The following is a 23,170-nucleotide window of genomic DNA, read 5'->3' on the forward strand; positions in this document are numbered from 1 at the left end:
GTGCATGTGAAAATATTGTGCATGGATATGTTTCACATTGGGATTTGAAGGAGATAGTCAGAAAACCTCCTTTTGAAGATGCTGACATTGACATTGACATTCATGATCCTGTATATTCAGCTAATTATGAGCACATTTCTTATTTAGTTATGGTAGGTTTGTGTGCATATATACATATATATAAATTAATATACATGTATATTCATTTTAAAATTAAGTTAGATTTATCTATATTTTTATATACATGCAGGAGATATTTTTGCAATTCAAGCCTTACCAAATAATGTAGAAAATGTGGACTATTATCTTTCAAGATGCACAAAAGAAAAACACAAGTTGCTAGAAGGAACTATAGATGCTGATCAATAGTCATATCCAATTGGATCAATTGTTATTGAAGCAACATATTATCAACAAATAGGGTTAACTGATAGTGGTATTGAATTTATTGAATACAAGCCTAGAGGAAAGGTTTTACATTACAGTAACCATGTTATAGCAACCAAGTTACAATTTGAAGCAATACAAAGAAGAGAACATCATGGACATCAAAAGTGGAAACTGTCTATTGAAGAACATGAAAAACTTCTAGAGATAATTAAAACTAGAGCAGATCCTAAAAATACATTATTTGTGGAGCTCTAGTTTACCTATATACTTATTGTGGAGCTCTAGTTCAGCTATGTCTATATAGCTCTTATACTTTCACATTTAATGTTGATAGGATATTTGTTTTATAAGTTTGTATGCATTGGATAATTTATCTTGGATATGTGAAATTAGAAATGTTTTGTTATTTTTATTTAAATTAGACATGGATATCTCATTTAAGACAACCTCTAGTTCAGTTATGTATTTATGTGCAGATAATCTTTATGTTTTTATACGATACATTCTTTATGTTTTTATATAATCTTCATGTTCTTATATGTATTAAATTTTATTAATTAAATGTTGTAACATACATTCTTTAGGTCATACTCTTTATATGTTTTTGCATGTATATGTTAAATTCTATGTTACATGTTACATGTTGCATGTTATATTTTATTAATTAAATGTTGTAAACCACATTCTTTCTAAGTCATACTCTTTATATGTTACATGTACATGTATATGTTACCCTTAAGACATGTCATTAAATATAGTTAATTATACTTAGATTAAGGTATTAAAAATAATAACATATACATCTTTACATAAATATTGAAAACACACATGTCTACATTTAACACATGAACATAGCTACATACATCTATGAAATAAAATATACATGAATATATTGAATTTATGTATGAATATTGAATATTGAATTTTGTACTCAAGTTATGTTCTTACATGTGTATTAAATTTATTGATTAAATATTGAAAACACGAATAAGGTATTAAGATGAATAACATATATAGAAACATGAATAACACATACATAAACATAAAAGATTAAGACATTGAAAGATCAATTTAACATGTGTACATAAGACATCAAGTTCTAGTACTCGGGTTATGTTCTAAAATATGTATTAAATTTATTGATTAAATATTGAAAACATACATACATTCAACATGAACATAAGACATGAACATAATATGTACATCTATTTAAAATAACACAATTATGAAATAATGTATACATACCCATGTAAAATGTATCCAAAATACCATATAAAATGTCTCCAAAATACCACATCAGATATCTCTAAAATACCACATGCATCAAATGTATCTAAAATAACATACATATCCATATATAGGTATCTGAAATGACATGTATGTACATACATATATATATATATATATATATATATATATATATATATATATATATATATATATATATATATATATATATATATATATATATATATATATATATATATATATATATATATGTTGGAAACATCAATGAAATAGACACGTGTAAACTAACATCAATCACATCACCCTCCTAATCTTTGACCCCAAAAGGCTCTACAATCTAGATCTGCGACCTCTGTCAAATGAAAGAAATTTGTAAAATTATAAATATTCATGTATATACCTGCATGGATTAAATATCACATGTGTACAATATATATACATGAAATACATAATAAAAAATACATAACATACCTATAACTCATGTCATGGATGATCTTTCGAGGACTAAATATCTCTAAAACACAATAGACTATCAGTAGGACCCTATAGAACACACATGTGCATGTACAAAAGTTAAATTGAATCACTCAAGAATATGTATGTGTAAATTATAGTAACAAATAAGTATAAACATATATAAATTTACAATATTTATTGTAGCATCATGTAATTCTCTACCAATTTGACTAAGATCTTAGTCATGTAGTGATAGAATGATCTTTAAATTATGGAATGTAGGTGCTCTAAGGTAGTGCTATAGGATCTCAGGTAGGTGTAGGGACAGGTGTTGTGGGGACAGGAGGTATATGGCCCTCTGTAGGAGAATGTGTTGTAGAATGTGCATGGATATCCTCTTGTCTTTGTGAGGGTTGTGGTCCTATTGTGTGTGACAAAATATGGCTAATGTGTCCACCAATTTCATGAAGAGGAATCCCCGTGACCGTTGAAAATGCTTGATATGATCCAAGAAGATCAGATGCCAAATAAGATGCCATATGGTGCAATGCATCCACATGTGATATGGCTAAAACCTCTAGTGGTGATGGTATATCTGCCATCTCATACAGATCATCAGTTCATGTGCTAGAGGATGCACCTATCGAAACGGGACCATGAGATTGTACCATGTATCTGCCACGTCTATCTCAAGATATCCCCTATAACTATATGACAACAATGGAAATGCTAGAATATATTTGAGTCCTGACTATATCATTAGGAACACTAAAACCCACAACGGTCATTTGTGGACCTCTCGGCATGACCAAAAGGTTTGGACCCACCATTTCCTATTTATTAATGGGTTAGGGGTGTCCACAGGTCTAAATCTCTCTAACAATTAGCCTCAACACTATCCAACATGACCTAGAAAATCTATATAGTTCATATCCTGATGTAAATAAAATTCTACAAACAATTGTTTGTAGAAATAAAAGGGAAACTCAACCTTCTGTGGCCACCTGTGATGCGCAGCTAACCACCAAGGATATATAAATGGAGCGACAAGCTGATTTGTACACTTTGTCGCTAAAAAACCTCTAACCCTAGCGCTATCTGTATAAAAGGGAAACATCATCTTCACCATAGTGGTTGAGACGTGACCAACAATCTATGAATACTTTACAATGCTAGTGACACTGTGAGAAAGGAAAGAGTAGAATGTCTCAATACTAATATCATCAAATGGGTAGTACCCAAAGATCATCTCGATCATCTGGCACAACCTATCTCTAATAGAAACAACCTTCTCCCTATTAGGGAGAGTGGCAGAAGCTAAAAATGTAGAATCAAGATACTTGAGAGCATGAGATAATCTAGCAATAGTATCTGTAAATAAATGTTGTCTCTCCTTAGTAGATGATGTCGATCTACATTCCTTGCCTAACTCAGCACTAGGACCCCCTCCATTAACACTGGCCTCCCCTAAGGACATAGGTGCTCTGCCAATACTAGATGCCATAATTATATATGCAAAGATCTAGATATCTATAAATGTAGAGTTAAGATATACATACATAAGTACATATAAAATTGAAAGTTAAAATTAATTTAAAACTTGTTTGTATATATATATATATATATATCTGTGTACAAAGTTGGATATAATTAAAAATATGCACATGTTATTTAGTACATCTAGCTCATGTATGTGAATAAAAAATATGCATGTATGTTATTTAGTACATGTAGGTTTACTATGTTAATGTTTTCTAAAATGTAACTAATAGGCTTGTAAAATGTAATGTTATTTAGGACATATAGGCTTACTATGTCAATGTTTTGTAAAATGTAACTAATAGGTTTGTTGTTAATGTTTACTATGTTAATGTTTTGTAAAATGTAACCAATAGGTTTGTTGTTAATCTTTACAACATTAATGTTTTCTAAAATGTAACTAATAGGTTTGTTAAACATTAATGTTTACTATGTTAATATTTTCTAAAATGTAACTAATAGGTTTGTTGAACATTAATGTTTACTATGTTAATGTTTTGTAAATGTAACTAATAGGTTTGTTGTTAATGTTTTGTAAAATGAAACTAATGTTTTATTATCAACAACTAAAAAAAAGTTAAAATATAATTAATTTAATTAATAAAAAACTTTAAAAGAATTCATTTAATTAATGTTATCATGTAATAAATAAAAAAAAATTAAAAATAAAAAATAAAAAATTCACCTACATATTACAGCTGAAACACTCTAACTGCCTAGTAACCGCTACAGTGAAATGAATAGTGAAAATGACCCCTGCGAGAAATTTTTGGTTATTTATAAAAATAAAGGGGTTATGGCTAAAACACTTCTGGCCAAAAGGGTTTTGGCCGAAAACCTCACTAGCAAATCGATGCCGAAAAGTGCCACGTCTGTACAACTAAAAATGTTCTAGCTGAAACCACTCTGGTCAAAAACTCTCCTACCAAAATTGTTCCAGCCAAAATGGTTTCAGTTAGAACCCCTATGGATATCACCAAAGGTGACAAAGGTTTGTGCTTCCACCCAAATTCTATGAGATATTTAAGTTTTTCATATATCACTATAGCTACAGTGATGAAGCATCAAGTATCGCTATATGCTATACAAATAATACTAGGGCTAGCTTCATAGTTTGGTCAGGCATCACTATAACATATAGTGATCAACATTTATCATTATGCAGGTAAGATATAATATGAACATCGTGATGAGAAATAAAAGGAAGCATATCACTATGACCTTAAGTGATCATTGGTTGTCAAGGAAATAAGATTTTGGTTCGAGAAACTAGTGATGAGATGGAAAATATCTCTATACCATATAGTGATCAATTTTTTTGGTGATTGAAGGAAGAAAATTTGTGTTGCAGTGATCAACAAGATTTGAAAATGGATTTTTATGTACTGTATCCATAGATTAGGAGTGATTGTTGATTGCAATTGGAGAAATATAGACACAACAATGAGCAATAATGATTTTCCACATTGTTATGTGTTATAGCAAAAGGGTAAAACCCATGTTGAAAACTAAAGCTATTGATCGCTATACCTTATAGCGATCACATTTATCAAAGTTCAAAGATAAAGGGTTTTCTATATAGCAATGAGCGATGGAGTTATCACCATTTCCATAGCAATAAATATGAAAATGAAAGTTGTTCTCTATTTTAAGGATTGTGACATAGAGATCAGATGTATGCATGTATAATTCACCAAGAGCTATAGTGATTGAATATTTGAATATATTTTATAAGGTGAAAAAGTACTTATAGGAAGTGACTTATGATAATATATGTTGTGTTAGAAAAGATTTATAATTTTTATTTGTGTGGAGAAGTAAATGCATGAACATAAGGTGTCTATTATTAAAGAAGTAATTGTAATACCCCAAAATTGGCACATTGCCATATTAACCAACTTTGGTTTATTCAACTATTCCCAAGTCCTATTTTACTTGGCAATTCTAATTCTAATAATCGCTACTTGACCTAGGTGTCAAATGCAGAAAACTATAATTTGCATTAATCACACTATTTATTTAATTCTTAAGTATCGACTCAAATTAGCTACATAAACCTATTGATTTAATTTAATTTAATTATAAGTGTTCTACTTTAATTAAATTAAAATCATCTCTTTAGCTAATGTACAAAGGAATTGAATACATTTAATTTAATAAGATACCTCCTCTTTTTAATAATTGAATTTAATTATTCAATTAATTAAAGTTATTCAATTATGACTTCATATTCTATTTTATTAAATTAAAGATTCTCAAAAAGGGATTAACTCAAATTATCACTAAAAAAGAAATTAGTTAACTCCTCTTATACTCAAAAGGTAGTCAACTAACTCCTTTTATCACTCAAAAGGCAATCAATTAACTCCTTTTATCACTCAAAAGATAGTCAATTAACTCCTTTTATCACTCAAAGGCAACTAGTTAACTCCCTTTTCATGAGGAAGTTACCTTTATGACTGGCTCTCCTCTTCAATGTTGATCATCTATTCTGATTAATCTTGACCATTGATCATCTCTTGGATTCTATAAATGAAGCTCTCTATTCCTCATTACAGAGGTATGAAATTGGAAATTTTTGTCAAAATCATTATGAAATATCCACTCATATTGCTCTCACATTCTTAGCTTAAATTCTTATATTGCAACCTAATATTAGCTTAAAATGCATTCATTTAGCATAATATGTTTCTTCATTTCTTAGCTTAATAATGCATTCTCATCTAGATTAATCTTGCCTATCTCATATAGCTTAAAATCCTTCATTCTAGAGATCTAGTTGCCCACTTCTCAGTTTGAGAGCAAAGGCATAATCCTTCTAGTTAGAAGGCAATAGGTCAATTTGTTAAACTATTTCAATTGAATAATTCAACGTTCATTCTAGCATAGTTTTGCATATAATGACCATGTTGAAGTGTATGTAAGGATCTGAGCCCCACATTCTACACACTCATTTCTAGTGCCCACCATGGGGCTCGAAAAATTAATTTTTTTGGCCTCATTTTCTATATTTTCTTCATTTTTTATTGTTCTATCCATACAGGTTTCCAAATTTTTGCATGAGAAATCTAATTTTTGCATGAAGACTTGAAGATTTCATGTCTTCCTCTATACTTTCTCACTTGAAAAAGTGCATAATCATGTGGATTCTCATGCAATGCACATCGTTTCTTTGCACGCGTCTGTGCATGATTTCATGCAAAAGTTTGCAATAGCAATGCAAAATATAGTTTTTCAGATTCTAGTTTATTAAGATATTTGTTTGACTAATAGTATTTTCTGAAGCATTTTTATTTCTAATTTTTGCTTTTCAAATAGCTTAACTATGATTTGTAGGGCTTTTTAAAATTTTGGCTTTTGATGTTTTCATATGTGTTAACATACTCTAAACTATTCTATGGGTATAAAAAAGAACAAAAAAAGTTAAATTTTATTTTCCCATAGTTAAGCTTTCATTTGACTAATGGTGTTTTCTAAAGTATTTGTATTTCTGATTTCTAGTTTTCAAACAACTTGATAGTGGTTTACATGACACTTGATGAAGACATCTTTTAAACAAATGCTTCAAACATATACTAACTATGTGAATGCAGGATGCTTGTCAAAGATACGTATGATGAAGATCTATTTCAACCCCCCTTAAAACATTGTGTTTTCTTTATCACTTTGCACACATAGTATAAATAGGGCTTGTGAACTTCTTAGGGTGAAAACCACTTGGAGGTCATGACCAAGGGTGAATTCGAAAGCTAGAAGCCTCTAAAAGATGACATCCGAGGGAGGCAAGCAAGTTAGTGGTTCTCCCAAATGAAGCCTTTAATGAAGAGATGATGATTTCCTTTTAGGGGATCTAAGTCTTGGAATAGGCCAAGGTGAGATCAATTAAGCTAACTTGGTGATTAATATATCTTGTGTGTTTGGGAAAGGAAATGAGGTAGAGGATTATGCTCTTTCCCCTTGAGAAAAATTAGAAACTTGGACCCTTAGATCTTAACCACTAGTCTGAGTCATCCTTTAGAGGGCCTACTGTAGTGATCCAACCTTCAGGAATGACCCAAGTGAGCACACTCCTTTTTCCAAAGAGATTGCATGTCACTCTAATAAAGAAGCTTTGTAGAGTGAAAGACTCCAAAGCCATATTAATTTCCTCTTCTTCATTTTGATATCACATATCAATAAGAGGCTCTATAAATTGCACTAGTCGGCGCTAGGGCCAGTCTTGCTAGTCAACTGTGTGCATTTATAGATGCTGGTGTGGGATACTAGCCTCAACTTTTCTTATGAAGCCACCAAGGATTAGTATGAATGAAATCCAAGTAAAAAAATATTAGTTAGTTGCTACCTAGTTCACCTCTGAAATGATGCATAATCTTTGTGCAAGGAGGGAGAAGAATCTCTCCTATAAAACTCACCATAGGCATGCAACTAGGCATTGGAAGGTGGTATAAATGTTTGAACCCTAGCAAAAGGGTGTTCATTTAGCATATATGTTATTGAGCCCTTTGAATACACCAAAAAACATGGGTACCTACTAGGGAGTTATACGGATGTGTGAGGTGCACACATGCACATAAATTGTGGGGCAAAGGTTTTGCCTTCTCTACCAATTTTTTGTTTTAGTGAATAAAACATGTTTGTTATTGAGGCTTTAAACATTTTCCAAACTAGTCAAACAAACTAAAAGTCAAAACTCCCCCACCCCTCTGAGTTGTTTTGTCCTCAGTTGGGTTATTTGAATTATTGCTTGTTTCTCATGTTTATCTAAAAACTAATGGTCTTATTCAAAGCAACCAACAATCTATCCAGAATTGTTTGAACTATTGCTTGCTTCCTGTGTTTATCTAAAAGCCAACTATGTTTTTCAAAACAACCAAAAATCTGTCCAAAATTGTTTGAAACATGTAAAATCTCTTCAAAATTTAGTTTGTGTCTTTTCACGTGGTTCCTTGGGAATCATCGTGTAGAATTTTTCCTGTGAATTGTCAACTTTTTTTGTCAGAGTTACCTAGACTCTAAATCTAGTCTATTATCTACAACCTTTTACCTCTTCTCTCTCTGTGCACATTTTCAAATAGTGGCTCCTTGCTTAGCTAATGACTTGTGACCTACACACAAACTAGTCTTGTCTTTTGTTTATTTTGTCCTTGGTCTTTTATACTTGTCATACTCAATGTTATGATAGTCATAATATTTGGTTGTTCCAGCCCTTACTCAAACAACTTGTACCTTAGTATACAATACACTTATCCTACTTTTTGAGACTATATTCTAGTGTGGTCCCTGTTTAAGCTTTCACTTTTTGTCCTTGTCTATTACTATGGCAACAAGAAGTGGAAATTGTTTTATCCCCAAAGACCTAGATGAGCTAGAGTTAGGGGTACTAATCAGGGCAGAGATTTCTTTTTAGTTCTTACATGGTCTATTTCTAGTTCATCTAGTGAGGAATCTTCACAATCCCCCTCACCTATCAGATCTTATTATGTTTAGAGAATGTTCTCTATAAACTTACAAAAAACAAGGAACCCCTTGTATCAAGAGGATCCTTAAACTAGAAAAGGTCATATTTTTCTCAACAATACAATTGAAATCTTATTTAGACAACCTTTTCAACCAAAATACATTGAAACTTATCACATTCCTACAATGGCTAATCAGGAGCCCAAACATGGTGAGCATAGTAGACACCAAGAACAACCTAGGAATGATAAATAGAAAGACCCCTTCACTTATGAAGATGAGGAAGAGGTGGAAATACTTCCTAAACACATACCAAAGTGTTGTAAAGACAAAAACTTCCAAAAGGTCATGGAAATTTTTCTTAATGTAGAGAAAGAGAAATACTTTCTCAAACTTGCACAAGAAGGAGCCAAGCTACCTCATAATTTTAATGTTGAAACCATCATTACACTTGAAGAGGAAACTAAGACTTCCAAATTGCAAAAGAAATTAAAAATCATGCAAGAACGGTTAGCCCTAATGATATGTGATAAAGAAAAAACTTCAAAAACATACACCTTAGATTCCCTTTGTCCATTTCCTTTTGACAAGAGTATAGACATGCCTCTTTTTCTAAGAGGAGTTGAGTTACCTAAGTAAGATAAATACTTTGGAACCACCAATCCCCAAGATCATTTGTGAGAATTTGGTGCCTTATCTATGGAAGTTATGCATAATCAAACATATCTCATGCGTCTATTCCCAAGAATTCTATGTGATCAGGCTATGGAGTGGTTCTCACACTTTCCTGGTATCAAAACATTCGATGAGATTGCTAACTTGTTTGTCCAACATTACTCTCACAACATACAACACCATGTTAATATTTGAGACTTGTGCAACCTTAAATAGAGAGTTGGGGAACCTTTCCTCACATTCCTTTAGAGACGGAGACAACTTTACACAAAATAAACATGCAAAATTTCATAAATGGAGAAATTTAACATCTTTATGGATAACCTCTTGCCTGATTTTGGGTATAGAATTCAACTTCAAGGTCCACATACCTTCAAATATATGGTCACACAAGCTAGCTGAATAGAGGAATTCATGGACAAAAAGGGTGAAATAAACCTTCAAAAGGAAATTGAACAAGGGTCAACCTCTAATAAAGATAAGTCCAGATATCTGAACAAAAACTAAGAGGTTTTACATGATGGAGTTGTTGACAACATTACTCCTAAACCTGCCAAAGTAGTGTTCAATTTTATAGCTAATCTTAGATCAATTAAGAATGTTGAGAAACCTCCTCCTAATATTAAAACATCTGAGAATAAACCAAGAAACTCATGAGCTACACACCTTAAACAAGATTTTACACCTCTTGGTGAACCTTTGGACATGGTTTACAAGACCTTGTTACAAAACAAACTCATTTCTCCATTAGACAATTCTCATCATTCTGATCCACAACCATGACCACCATGGTGGAACAAAAATTCATTTTCTGAATACCACCAAAACAAAGGTCACAAAACTAGTAACTATATCAACTTGTGTCACAAAATATGAGACCTAATCGATGATGGTGACATTCTTGTAGATGGACATAACAAGAACTCGGATCATAAGGCTTTGAAGGAACCCTTCCCATCTTATGAAAAATGAGAGAGCTCAAAACCAAAACCTAATAACAAGGTCAACTATACATACTCTAATGACAACAATGTGATCAACATGGTTGAACCTATGGATTTTGAGTACTATGATGTTATTACCATCAAGAGCAAGCAAGATAACGATAAACCCAAGACAGTATTTTTCTTAAGGCGCCCTACTTCCCACATAACTAACACTACATCTTCATAACACTATGTCAATGCTATTACATGTTCTTGCACCAAGTTGGTGCTCAAAGGCCCTACACCTTCTACTCCTAATCTTGAATAGCACAAAGATAAAGCCCTTGTCGGTCCATCTGGCAGAGGTGCAAAACTCACAACAAAATTCAGCAGCCTCTAGCTATAGTGTTCTTGATCAATTAAAATGAACTAATGTTCAAATGAAAATCTTTGAGCTACTTAAATCTCGCTTGCTCATAGGTAGATTCTTGACAAAGGCCTCATTGAGGTAAGTGTTCCTCAAGATCTCAATCTTGAGTAATTTCAATCTATGGTAGGTCATCTGACCTCACCTTACTATATGTCCTTCTTTGAGGAGGATGATAATTCATTGAGTCACCCACACAATCATCCTCTACACATTGAGGTCATCATACATCAGACGTTTCTGTCGAGTACTCATCGATAATGGAGCTAGTCTAAACATTGTCTCCACTATTTTTCTTAGAAAATTAGATTATTCTGAGGACTCTATTGATCCTTGTTGCAAGATCATTATCAAAGTGTACAATGAAGTTGAGAAAAAGTCTCTCGATCTTGTGGTGTTGCCACTCCATGTCAGTCCTATAGAAAGGGATGTCAATTTTCAAGTCCTTGGCATTCCCTTAACTTACAATATTATATTGGGAAGACTATGGATACATGACATGTGTGCTATGCCATCCACATACCATCCATGCCTAAAATTCCCTTTTCATGGCTCTTAAGTAACTATCCCTGCCAGTACTAGCTATAGTTGCAATGTGCTGAAAGTTGCTGAGAACGTTTTACCCGCTAACAAGAAATCTACTAGTTATTATGATAACAAGCTAAAAAAAATTGAGCAATCATTCAAGCTGAAAGAAACTAGCATGGGTGAATACCACATTGAACTAGTACTATCATTAACATCTATTCCTAAATCTCCTTGTCATTATGGGAGACCATCTGAGATAAACAAGCCATTGGTGTTGACACCTCAAACCAAGTATAATGATACTTTTGTCAAAGCTACAATCCCCTTAGAGGATGAAAGTGAAAATAGAGCCATTGTTGCATGGCTTTACAAAGAGGAGAATCCAGTTGACCTCTAGAATAAGATCATGAGATCACTCTTGAGAAATATTGCCCTGATCTTAGACTCATGAAGTGCTTTGGCTATAAGGGAACTGGTCCTATTGGATGCAATAATAATGGTCTAGTTGATCCTATCAAAGCAATAGCTCGATGAAATAGAGACACGTCTGGTCTAGGCTTTAAGAAGGTTCCCTTCCATTTAGGGATTAACAAATTCATAATAGAGTCTAAGAGTTCATCTAGAAATTAGTCACAAGCTAAGACTAACACTCAAGAAGATAATACTGATAACGAGGATCCCTATCCTCATCGTATTCCTCACAATCTTGCTAAATTCTTTGCTGAGCTGAATGACTTTGTGCCACATGTCAGCACTATGGATGGTACTAGTTATTCTTCTAATCCACATCGTGACCATTTAGAGCAAGGTGAGTCTACTCATGCTTTAAACATTGAGTACTTGTGTAAAATTCCAAATGATGAAGGAGAGCTTGTTCCCATCACTATTGGGGAATTCTATAGTTTATCTTTGTGCAATACAAATTTTGAAGAATATGAATTTGAATCACTCTCTGAGGAAAGTACAAACAAAGACATCGACGAAGTTCATGTCTATGAAAACCTCTTTGAAGTGGGTGAAGTGTCTATGGTTAGGTTAGATGAGTCCTATCCAACTAGTGTCCTCATGTCTCTAGTTGATGATTTTAATGCTCAGAGGTATTCAAACACACTTGTGGATGAAGTCATTCTAGGTCTTAAATTGCTTGTCCAAGCATTCAATGATTATACTATGAATGCAATTGAACCTACCATGACTCTTTCACTCACCTACATTGAGCTCATAGACTAGAATTCTAATGCATCTAGTGAAGTCCTTACATTTCAAAATGACTATGCTCTTGCCTACTACTTGAATGTTGTCAAACTAGTAATGTCTTCCACCAGTGAACAAAGCATCAACATGAGTAAAGTTGACATTAAATATCTCTGTCATACAATTAAAAAGAAGAAAAATAGAAGGTTCAATGGTGAAAACCTCATTGTGGCAGTGTCAGAACCCAAAAAAATAAAAATGAAAGAAATATCCAAGGGTGAAACCCTCTCAGATATTTGATGCACTTCCTAGTCACTTTTAGGAAAGATCATCAATATTGATAGAACCTATACAAGCAATCAACATGGGAACAAAGGAATAGTCTCACGTGATACATCTTACACAATCACTATCTCCAAAGGAAAAAGAGGAATTCACTGCTTTCTTTTAGGAGAAAAGGATAAACTTTGTGTGGATATACTCTAACATGCTAGGACTAGATCTTGATCTCATTATGCATCACTTGTCCATCGTACCAGGCATTAAACCAGTTAAATAAAAACTTAGGAAAATGTATGCTCATGTTGTATTACTTGTCAAAGCTGAATTGGAGAAGCTTCTAAAGGTTGGTTTCATCTAAGCTATTGATTATACTAAATGGATATCAAACATTGTTTTGGTCTCTAAACATGACAAATCTATTAGAGTCTATACAAATTTCCAAGATCTGAATTTAGCATGTCCAAAGGATGATTTTCCACTCTCCAATATTGATATGATAGTGGATATGATGGTAGGATATGAAATGTACTCAATCATGGATCTATTTTCTAGTTATAATTAGATAAAAATTGCACCAAAAGATCAAGAAAAGTCTTCTTTCACTTTTGCATGGGGAACTTTCTATTGGAATGTGATGTCATTTGGCTTGAAAAATGCTAGTGCTACATATCAAAGGGCAGTCACTAAAATCTTCCACAACATGATGCATGAAACCATGGAGGACTATGTGGATGATACCTTGGTCAAGAGCATAAAACACATACTCATCTGCAAGATTTGGGACCTATCCTAGATCATATGGAAAAATTCAATCTCAAGCTTAATCCTAAGAAATGTGCATTTGGTGTTACATCAAGGAAACTACTAGGATATATTGTGTCTATAAAAGGAATTGAGGTGGATCCAGAGAAAGTACAAGAAATCATGGACATAGGTTCATTATAGTCATAGGTTTATCTCATAGCTAGCAGATAGATCATAACCTTTTACAAGGACTCTACATAAGGGTGTGAAATATAATTGGAGTCACGATTGTGATGAAATCTTGAAATAGATAAAACAATATCTTGCTAATCCTCCAATCTTGATGCCTCCTATCTATGGGAAGCCTCTAATTTTGTACATCTCAGCAATTGAAACATCTCTAGGTATCTTATTATCTCAAGAGGAAAACAATAACAAAGAAAGAGCTATTTGTAATTTGATTTGCACGTTACTCTCTTATGAGATGAATTATAGTATCATTAAGAAAGCTTGCTTGGTAGTTTTCTTTGCTTCCCAAATGTTGAGACACTTCATGCTTGCTCACACTACACGACTAGTGTCTAAAATTGATCTACTGAAGTATTTTCTCAACAAGGTAGCTCTAATGGGAAGATTGGCTAAATGGGTCATGATACTCAGTGAGTTTGACATTCAGTATGTCAAACGAAAGGCTATCAAGGGACAGGCAATTGCTGATTAGCTAGTAGATACACCGATGTAGTCTTCTACCACTAAACATTGATTTTCTAGATGAGTCAATTCTGACACTCACACACCAAATGTGGGTAATTTTCTTTGATGGGTCCTTCACACAATGGGGATCCGGTGTTGGGTTAATCTTCATAACACCATAGAGATATTCACTACCTAAAGCATACAAAATTCTCTTTACTTGTACAAACAACATTGTAGAATACGAGGCTCTAATTAATGGCATAAAGATTGTAGTTGAATGGAGAGTGGATCATTTAAATATCTTTGGGGACTCTCAGCTCATAATTAGCTAGGTTAATGATATATATCAGATGAAGGATGAAAAATTTATCCCTTACAAATGCATGGTTGATGAAATGAAGAAATATTTTTCTCACATTACCTTCTAGAAAATTCCTTGAGTAGATAACAAAGTAGCTTATGCCATGGCTACTCTAGCCTCCTTGCTACAAATGCCTGAAAATAATCTTTGACATGAGTTCCTGGTGGAAGCGTTACTCTACCCTACCTACAATACTCTTAATTCTAGATGATATGTTCTATTGTAGGACAAGACTCATCTCACCACCATCATATCTACTCCTATCTCTATAACCAAACCATTCTAGATGGTCTAACTCGGAATGAAAAATTGTTACCTCATATGTAATGCTTCATGGTATGTCATTATTGCTAACAACTTGTTTATGAGAGGTCTCAAAAGAAAACTCCTTAGGTTTCTAGAACTCAAAAAGTCCAAACATGCATTAATCGATGTTCATGAGGGCATTTGCAGATCTCACTCAAATGGCTTGACACTAGCTCGCAAAATTATTACAACTAATTACTATTGGCCAAAAATGGAGCAAGAGACAATCAAGTATGCCAAGTCCTACAAGTAGTGCTACCTCCATGGGAATCTAATTCATGCTCCAGCAAGGGAGTTGATTCAATCTACTGTGTTGTGGCCATTTCAACAATGGGCCTTCAATCTTGTGGGTTAGATTCACCCATCTTCTTCTAATGTACATAAGTTCATTATTATGACTATAGACTACTTCACAAAGTGGGTCGAGGTAGTGCCTCTCACCATAGAAAATGGAAAAACTATAGCTCTTTTTATCACAAACTACATCATCTCTAGGTATGGTGTACCATCCTCCATAATTGTTGACAATGGAGGAAAGTTTAAAAACAAAGACCTCAAGGAGCTATCCACTTATTGAATCTTGTCATAACTCTAGGACAACACCCTATAGTGTTATAGGAATCTTTTCATGATAGTCACTAGTTGTTCTAACTACATCTACCTACTATCACTCATGTCACTTTTGAGATTACTCTCATGGAAGATCTCTCTTGCATCAATCACCAATTTTTCTAACTGTGACTACCTACTATCACTCGTGTCACTTTTGAGATTCCTCTCACAGAACATCTCTCTAGCATTAGTCACCAATTGTTCTAACTATGTCTACCTACTATTGCTCATGTCACTTTTGAGATTCCTCCCATGGAATATCTCTCTCATGATAGTCAATAGTTGTTCTAACTATGTCTACCTGCTATCGTTCATGTCACTTTTGAGATTCTACTCACAGAAGATATTTCTCATGTCAATCACCAGTTGTCCTAACTATGTTTTTCTACTATCACTCATTTTTCTATCAAGGTTCTTCTTGTATGAAGATTCCTCTTTGACTATAGTCATATTCATTCTGACTGTATCTGCCTACTGTTGTCACCTTACTAAAGATATTTCTTTCATACATGTTCTAAACATTGACACTTGACACCAATCCTATAACATAGAAACTAAAAATCAAAACCATGAATTTTTTTGGATGTATTGAGATTTTCTTTGTTTTTTTTTCTTTCATTTTAAACATGTTTCTTTGAGCAACTCAATGATGTCACTTTTGACTAGAGAAGCAAGGACTAGGGGCATGATCTTTTCTTTGCTTTCTATTTGTGGTTTAGTTCCAATTATCTAAAGCATAAATATAAAAAGGGTGTCCACTATAAGATCCTCCATCTTGTATTGGATGGCCATGAGTACCTTGACTCCTTTTATATACATAAATTAGTGAGTTTGGTTCTTCTCCTTTCTTGTTGGAGTGAATTCTCTATGCTATAGCAACTACTAATACTTGTCCAACTAAGTGAATGTATGGGTCACTACAAGTATATATGCCAAACTTCTATCTTAGGTTATGAATGTAAGAGTCATTAAAGATAGAACACTCACTAATTACTTAGCATAAGAAAGATCTCTCAATTGTCTGGTGTGTCTGCATCCAAGAAACATTCCAGTCATCCTAGCATTTATGCTTTGATGCTTATGTTAACTTGCTACATTAAAAGGGACAAATGTTTTGGTCATTTAGCTTCTTGTGCCTTGAATGCTTACATTTAATCTTGACAAAACTAGAATAGATGTCCTATTCATATTCCTATGATTGCAATGCTAGTGGGCATTGTATGATGTTTAGGATTCACTATATGCTCAATGATGATAATTGTTGAAGCTTGGTAACCAAACTTAGGATTGTATCTAGTTTAAGATTGTATCTAGCATAAGATTACATTGCATAAGCACATGCTTTAATTGTAGATCTACTTAAATCATCTGCAATGAGGAAATGTTGGTTTCTTCAAAATATCATGTTTCTTCATGACTGCACAAATGATCAATTAATTACCCCTTGGCTAATTTGCTATTATGAATCCATTTTTGGGATCGAATTTGAAATGTTAAGCACTTAAACAACCCAAATTCATACTTTAAATTTTTGTGACCGACATGTTGGAATGCTTGTACACTCAAATTTTGCTAATACTTTTTGAATATTGGAATCTTTTCAAATCATGTTTTTCTTTAAATTTTTCAATATTTCTAGAAAAAGTCAACTTTGGTCAAACTTGGCCTTTTAGACCTCACAATTTCTTTGAATTGAGTCCAAATTTTATTTTGATCATTCTAATCCCTTCTATACTCTTCAAAATCTCATATTTCTTCTATATCTTTTGATATACTACTCTGCCTCATATTTCTGGTATGTCATCTTTTAATTTCGCTCTTGAGAGGGCAAGATGATTACATCATTGAATCTGAATTTCAACTCAATTTGAATCTTGTGTCTTCATCGCTTGGGGCATTTTGTTCCCATCTTATGTCCTCATCACTCGGGGCATCTCATAACTTGGGGCATCTTGCCCCCTTCTATCTAACATCTATGTCATCTTTTGATCAACTGATCACATCTTATAACACTTCTGGTTAGAGTTTTATGAACAGGTATCAAGATGATCTAAACCCTGATTCCTAAGGATCAAGCTTTGTTTTGGGGATGATTCTATGACTTGTGATTAGATATTACTACCTTTTATGAACCAGTATTTAGGTGTTCTATCTAGCCTCTGGGGGTTAACTTCCATTCTAGAAATAATTCCAAATTCTTTCTAAGGATTAAGCTTCGATCTAGAGACAATCCTAACTCTTGCTAAGAATTAAGCCTTGTTCTAGGGATAATTCTATGAATCATCTTTAATATTGTCATCTTTTAATGGATAGGTATCATGATAGTCTAAACCCTGACTCTTAAGAGTTGAGTCTCATTCTGGGAACAATTCTATGAAATCTAACAATCTTTGTGCTATCAACTTTGGTATCTAGGTGTTCTATCTAGATCCCTTAAGATAAAGCTTCATTTTGGGGATAACCTTTAAAAGGTCATTGATCTTGACATCTAGGTGTTCTATCTGGATCCTCTAAGGTTAAGCTTCATTCTAAAGATAATCTTAAAAAGCTTATCAATTGGTCCCCATATTATCAATTTTGGAACCAATCTCATTTCTTGATTTATGCTTCATACTCCTAATTTCTTTGAATCAAACATGCTACTCACACATTCATTCAAAGAGGGGCAAATGTAATACACCAAAATTGGCACATTTCCATATTAACCAACTTTGGTTTATTCAACTATTCCTAAATCATATTTTAAAAGGAAATTATAATTCTAATAATCGCTACTTGACCTCGGTGTCAAATGTAGAGAACCTTACTTTGTATTAATCACACTATTTATTTAATTCTTAAGTATCGACTCAAACTAGCTACATAAATCTATTGATTTAATTTAATTTAATTATAAGTGTTCAACTTTAATTAAATTAAAATCACCTCTTTAGCTAATTTACAAAGGAATTGAATACATTTGATCTAATAAGATCCCTCCTCTTTTTAATTATCAAATTTAATTATTCAATTAATTAAAGTTATTTAGTTATGAGGTCATATTCTATTTTAATAAATTAAATATTCTCGAAAAGGGATTAAATCAAATTATCACTAAAAAAGGAATCAGTTAACTCCTTTGATCACTCAAAAGGCAGTCAACTAACTCCTTTTATCACTCAAAAGGAAACCAGTTAACTCCTTTTATCACTCAAAAGGCAGTCAGTTAACTCCTTTTATCACTCAAAGGTAACTAGTTAACTCCCTTTTCATGAGCAAGTTTGCTTTATGACTAGCTCTTCTCTTCAATCTTGATCGTCTATTTCGATTAATCTTGATTGTTGATCATCTCTTGGATTCTATAAAAGAAGCTCTTTGTTCCTCATTATAGAGATAGAAAATTGGAATTTGGATCAAGCTTATGCTAAAATATCCACTCATATTGCTCTCACATTCTTAGCTTAAATTCTTATATTGAAACCTCATATTTTCTTAAAATTCATTCATTTAGCATAATATGTTTCCTCATTTCTTAGCTTAACAATGCATTCTCATCTAGATTAATCTTTCATATCTCATATAGCTTAAAATCCTTTGTTCTAGAGGTCTGGTTGTCTGCTTCTCATTCTGAGAGCAAAGGCATAATGCTTCTAGCTAGAAGGGAACAATGTTCATTCCAAGATGGTTTTGCATATAATGACCATGTTGAAGTGTATTTTCGGATCTGAGGCCCACATTCCACACACACAGTAATCATTCCTTGTCCTATACAAAAAAAATTTTAGAAGAAGTTGTAAGATTTTCTTTTAGTATATAGAGTTTTCAAAAAATTGATTCAAAGAGAATTTTGTAGAAAATCATGGAGATTTCTAGCTCAACATAGAAGTGGAAAGTTGAGAAGGTAAAAAAGAGTAAAGCTAAAAAGAAATAGTAAATGGAGGATGAAGTCCATCCTAGTAAATTGAATGAAGATTTGATTGAGTAGATGGATTTTGCTAGGCCAAAATCCAGAAGAAGCAAGTTTGCATCTCTTGAAAAATTAGAAGACAAATACAGTGAGGTAGGAAATGTATGGATGATGACAAGGGGATATGAGATTTTTCTATACCACTATGTCAGAAGGAACCATAAACTACCTATATGTCATCTATAGGAGATGAATTTAGGAAAGTTGACAGTGTCTAATGTATTTGTGAATGTGGAATTGTTGAAGATCATCATTAGTAAATATAATGTTGATGATAGATGTATCTATGATAATGCTAGAGAAAATTTTATGGAGATCTCAATCGATTCTTTGAATGATGTTTTCAAATTACCAGATTGTCTCACAAAAAATTTATCATTCATTGAGTTGAAAAATGAATATAAGAGGTCAAATACTTCATATATGTAGAGGAATTTTATGTTTCACAAGCCTATTAGAGAGCCATTGACTACAACAGATGGACCTCCATTCAATATTAGCATACATTCAAGACTTACCTTCATATGACATGCTAGTCTTGTGCGCAAGTGGGTTGAATGGGAGTTCCTAATTTAATGGAGATTGGACCTATGGTGTTAGCATCAAACATTCAATTGTTAGATCCTAGGCCTTATGATTATGTAGAGTATGTTGTTGATAACTTTCACACTTCTTTTGTAAATTTTAATGATGTGGAATATCCTACTTTTAGGCATTATTCTTTTCCTTTGCATATGATTTTCTATTATGGTCAATTAAGAAGTTTATGGCATGAAAATTTGAAATTAAATGTGAGGGAAACTAATGGTGAAGAGAGACCAATACAAATGTTGACTTCAGTGTGGGACTATAAATATAATGTGTCTTGTTACCTCACTTTAGAGGATCAATTTGTCCAGCCCCTATATACTTTATTTGGGTATCAAACTTTTCCATCTATTAGCCCTGGCATTAAGAGGTTTTTGAGACCTAAAGATAATGGACTAGGAGAGAATATTGAGCATAATTGGGGAGATAGGCATGCTTATGCTTATTTCACTTGTTTTAGAGTTTTTGGGTTTGAAGGAAAACCATATATAATACTAGTCTTAGTGCCTGATATAATTGCAAATCTAGATTGCAAGGAAAATGTTAGAGTCTAGGAAACAAAAATTTGGAGGGAAGCAAAGAAAAAAAACTTTTCTCCCTACCACTCTATCTTTTGGAGACTTTACAATTTGTGCCACCAAGTCTTGTGATAAGATTGGGGAAAAGTTGTAGAATGAGTACATCACATGTATACTATGGATCCATGAACCCATTATGATCCTATAGGATACATTCATGCCTACAAAAAATCATAAAAATTGGGAGACTATATCTATCAAGGCATTGAATATGAAGAAGGTTTTAAAAAATTGGAATGGTTAGAAGTGTGGTAGAAGTTGCAAGATCAAAATAGAGAGCTGGAAGAGTAGAGACATCAAGCACTGGAATAATTTAAAGATGATATTCAAAATATACTAGACTCCCCTATTCCTATAACTAGTACCTTGGATAGGCCAACATTTCAAGCTTAGGAACATGATGCCCAAATACTTAACAAGGTAAATGCTAAAAAGGATGAAAGGCTCCTTGAATCTAGCAAGTTTGTGAATGATGATACCTTCATTAAATCCAAAGAATAAATTTTTATTTTATATAAATAAAGAGGGAAGATGTTGAGGTAGAGTATCCAAAGCATAACTCTAGAAAATGAAAGGGAGTTGATGGTCAATTTGAAAGAAGATATCAAGAAAGAAGTAGAAAGCATGACTCCAGCTAGAAGGAGAAAGTTACTAAATGAACCAAGGATTATAGTTCTTGCAGGATGTGATTTAAGTGCATCTTACATTTTTTATAACATGATTAAATCTAGGAAAAAGGATAGGAAGTTAGATGTGCAAGGGGTGAAAGATGTCATCATTGGTTCCAGGTTTGTTGAAGATGAAAGATCAATGCTATTAAGGACTCTCTACCCTCCACATAAAATGTCATATATTATTGATAGAGATCAAGATTTTGGACATTTTATGTCATTTAAACTAGGGGTGATAAACCCAAATAAGTCAACAGGTATGCAAGTTGACATGGCTATGTTTAACAAGTCGCAAATGAGACAAGTGACATTTGAGAGAGAGTGTTGGAAATAAATATATGATGACTTGCTCAAAATAGGAAAGCCATGGGTGCAACCCATGATTCAATCATCTGATGATGCTCTGAAGAATGAATAGAAGAGGCTATAGGGAGAAAAAAAAAGATTGAGGGATGTATCTTTGATTCGAAGGGAGATATATGGCTCCATACTGAGAAATCAATTCAAGATGTTACCAATCAAATTAGGGAAGGTGTGGGATTTTTATAATGCATATAAACCTTTGATCATGCAACATAATGTGGTTTACAGAAATATTACCAAGGAAAAGAATGATCTTATAGAGGATGAGTACATCTATAAAGAAAATAAGTTGATACATGATCATAACATATACACTCAAGATTTTAAAACATCTTTTCAATTGATTATAAATTTGGTGATAGAGTGTGGGGTCTTATCATGCCATGATGTAGGCAAAAATATAATCAGTCAAGAGGCATGGATGGAGATGTACCATGTGATGTAGTATCAAGCTCTCGAAGTGGCAAAGAATGATGACCTAGAGATGACAAGAACAAGCAAACATATCAAGAGGATGATCAAGATTCATGAGGTGATTTCCAATGTTGACTTTCTTGAAGATGAAAAATACCAATATTTTATATTAAGTAATGCATCAACTTTACTAAGGAATCATTATCAGATTTGGCACAATGAGTCTTTTCATTTATGAACTTATTTTTCTTAATTGATAGTTGTTGTTATTTACTCGATTAGTTTAAATTTTGTAAACAAAGAGTCACACCCTTTCATTTTGTAACCAATTCAATGTCTATAATTATAAGGACCAAATTTGGAAAGAGATATCAGAATCACTATTATATATTTTCATATACAAAACTTTATACTTGAGAAGGCCGATTCTTTTGTCTTACTTCAACCTATGTTATTTGTATGCACCAACAACACATATATTTGTGGTGAAAGTATTTCAAATTCAATACAATGATTCATGTGTTTGATTAATCTTTTGGTGATATCATTTATGTCTCATACATTTTGATTCCTCAGATCAAATTTCAAGTTTTCTTTAATTGGTTGTTGAGTTGATTGAATGCAATAAGTAATTTCAACATTTGGAAAATAGCAATATTGTATTGATTAAAACAATCTTCATTGTTGTCTTATTGGGATCTTCAGGGGAGTTAAATTCAATAAGTCTAGGTATTGAAATTTACTTAAGAATTGAGTAGTTCATACAGAA

This window comes from Cupressus sempervirens, chromosome 5 (assembly GCF_028749045.1).
Source record: "Cupressus sempervirens isolate cs-2001-9-10 chromosome 5, ASM2874904v1, whole genome shotgun sequence".
In the NCBI taxonomy this organism is placed as follows: domain Eukaryota; kingdom Viridiplantae; phylum Streptophyta; class Pinopsida; order Cupressales; family Cupressaceae; genus Cupressus; species Cupressus sempervirens.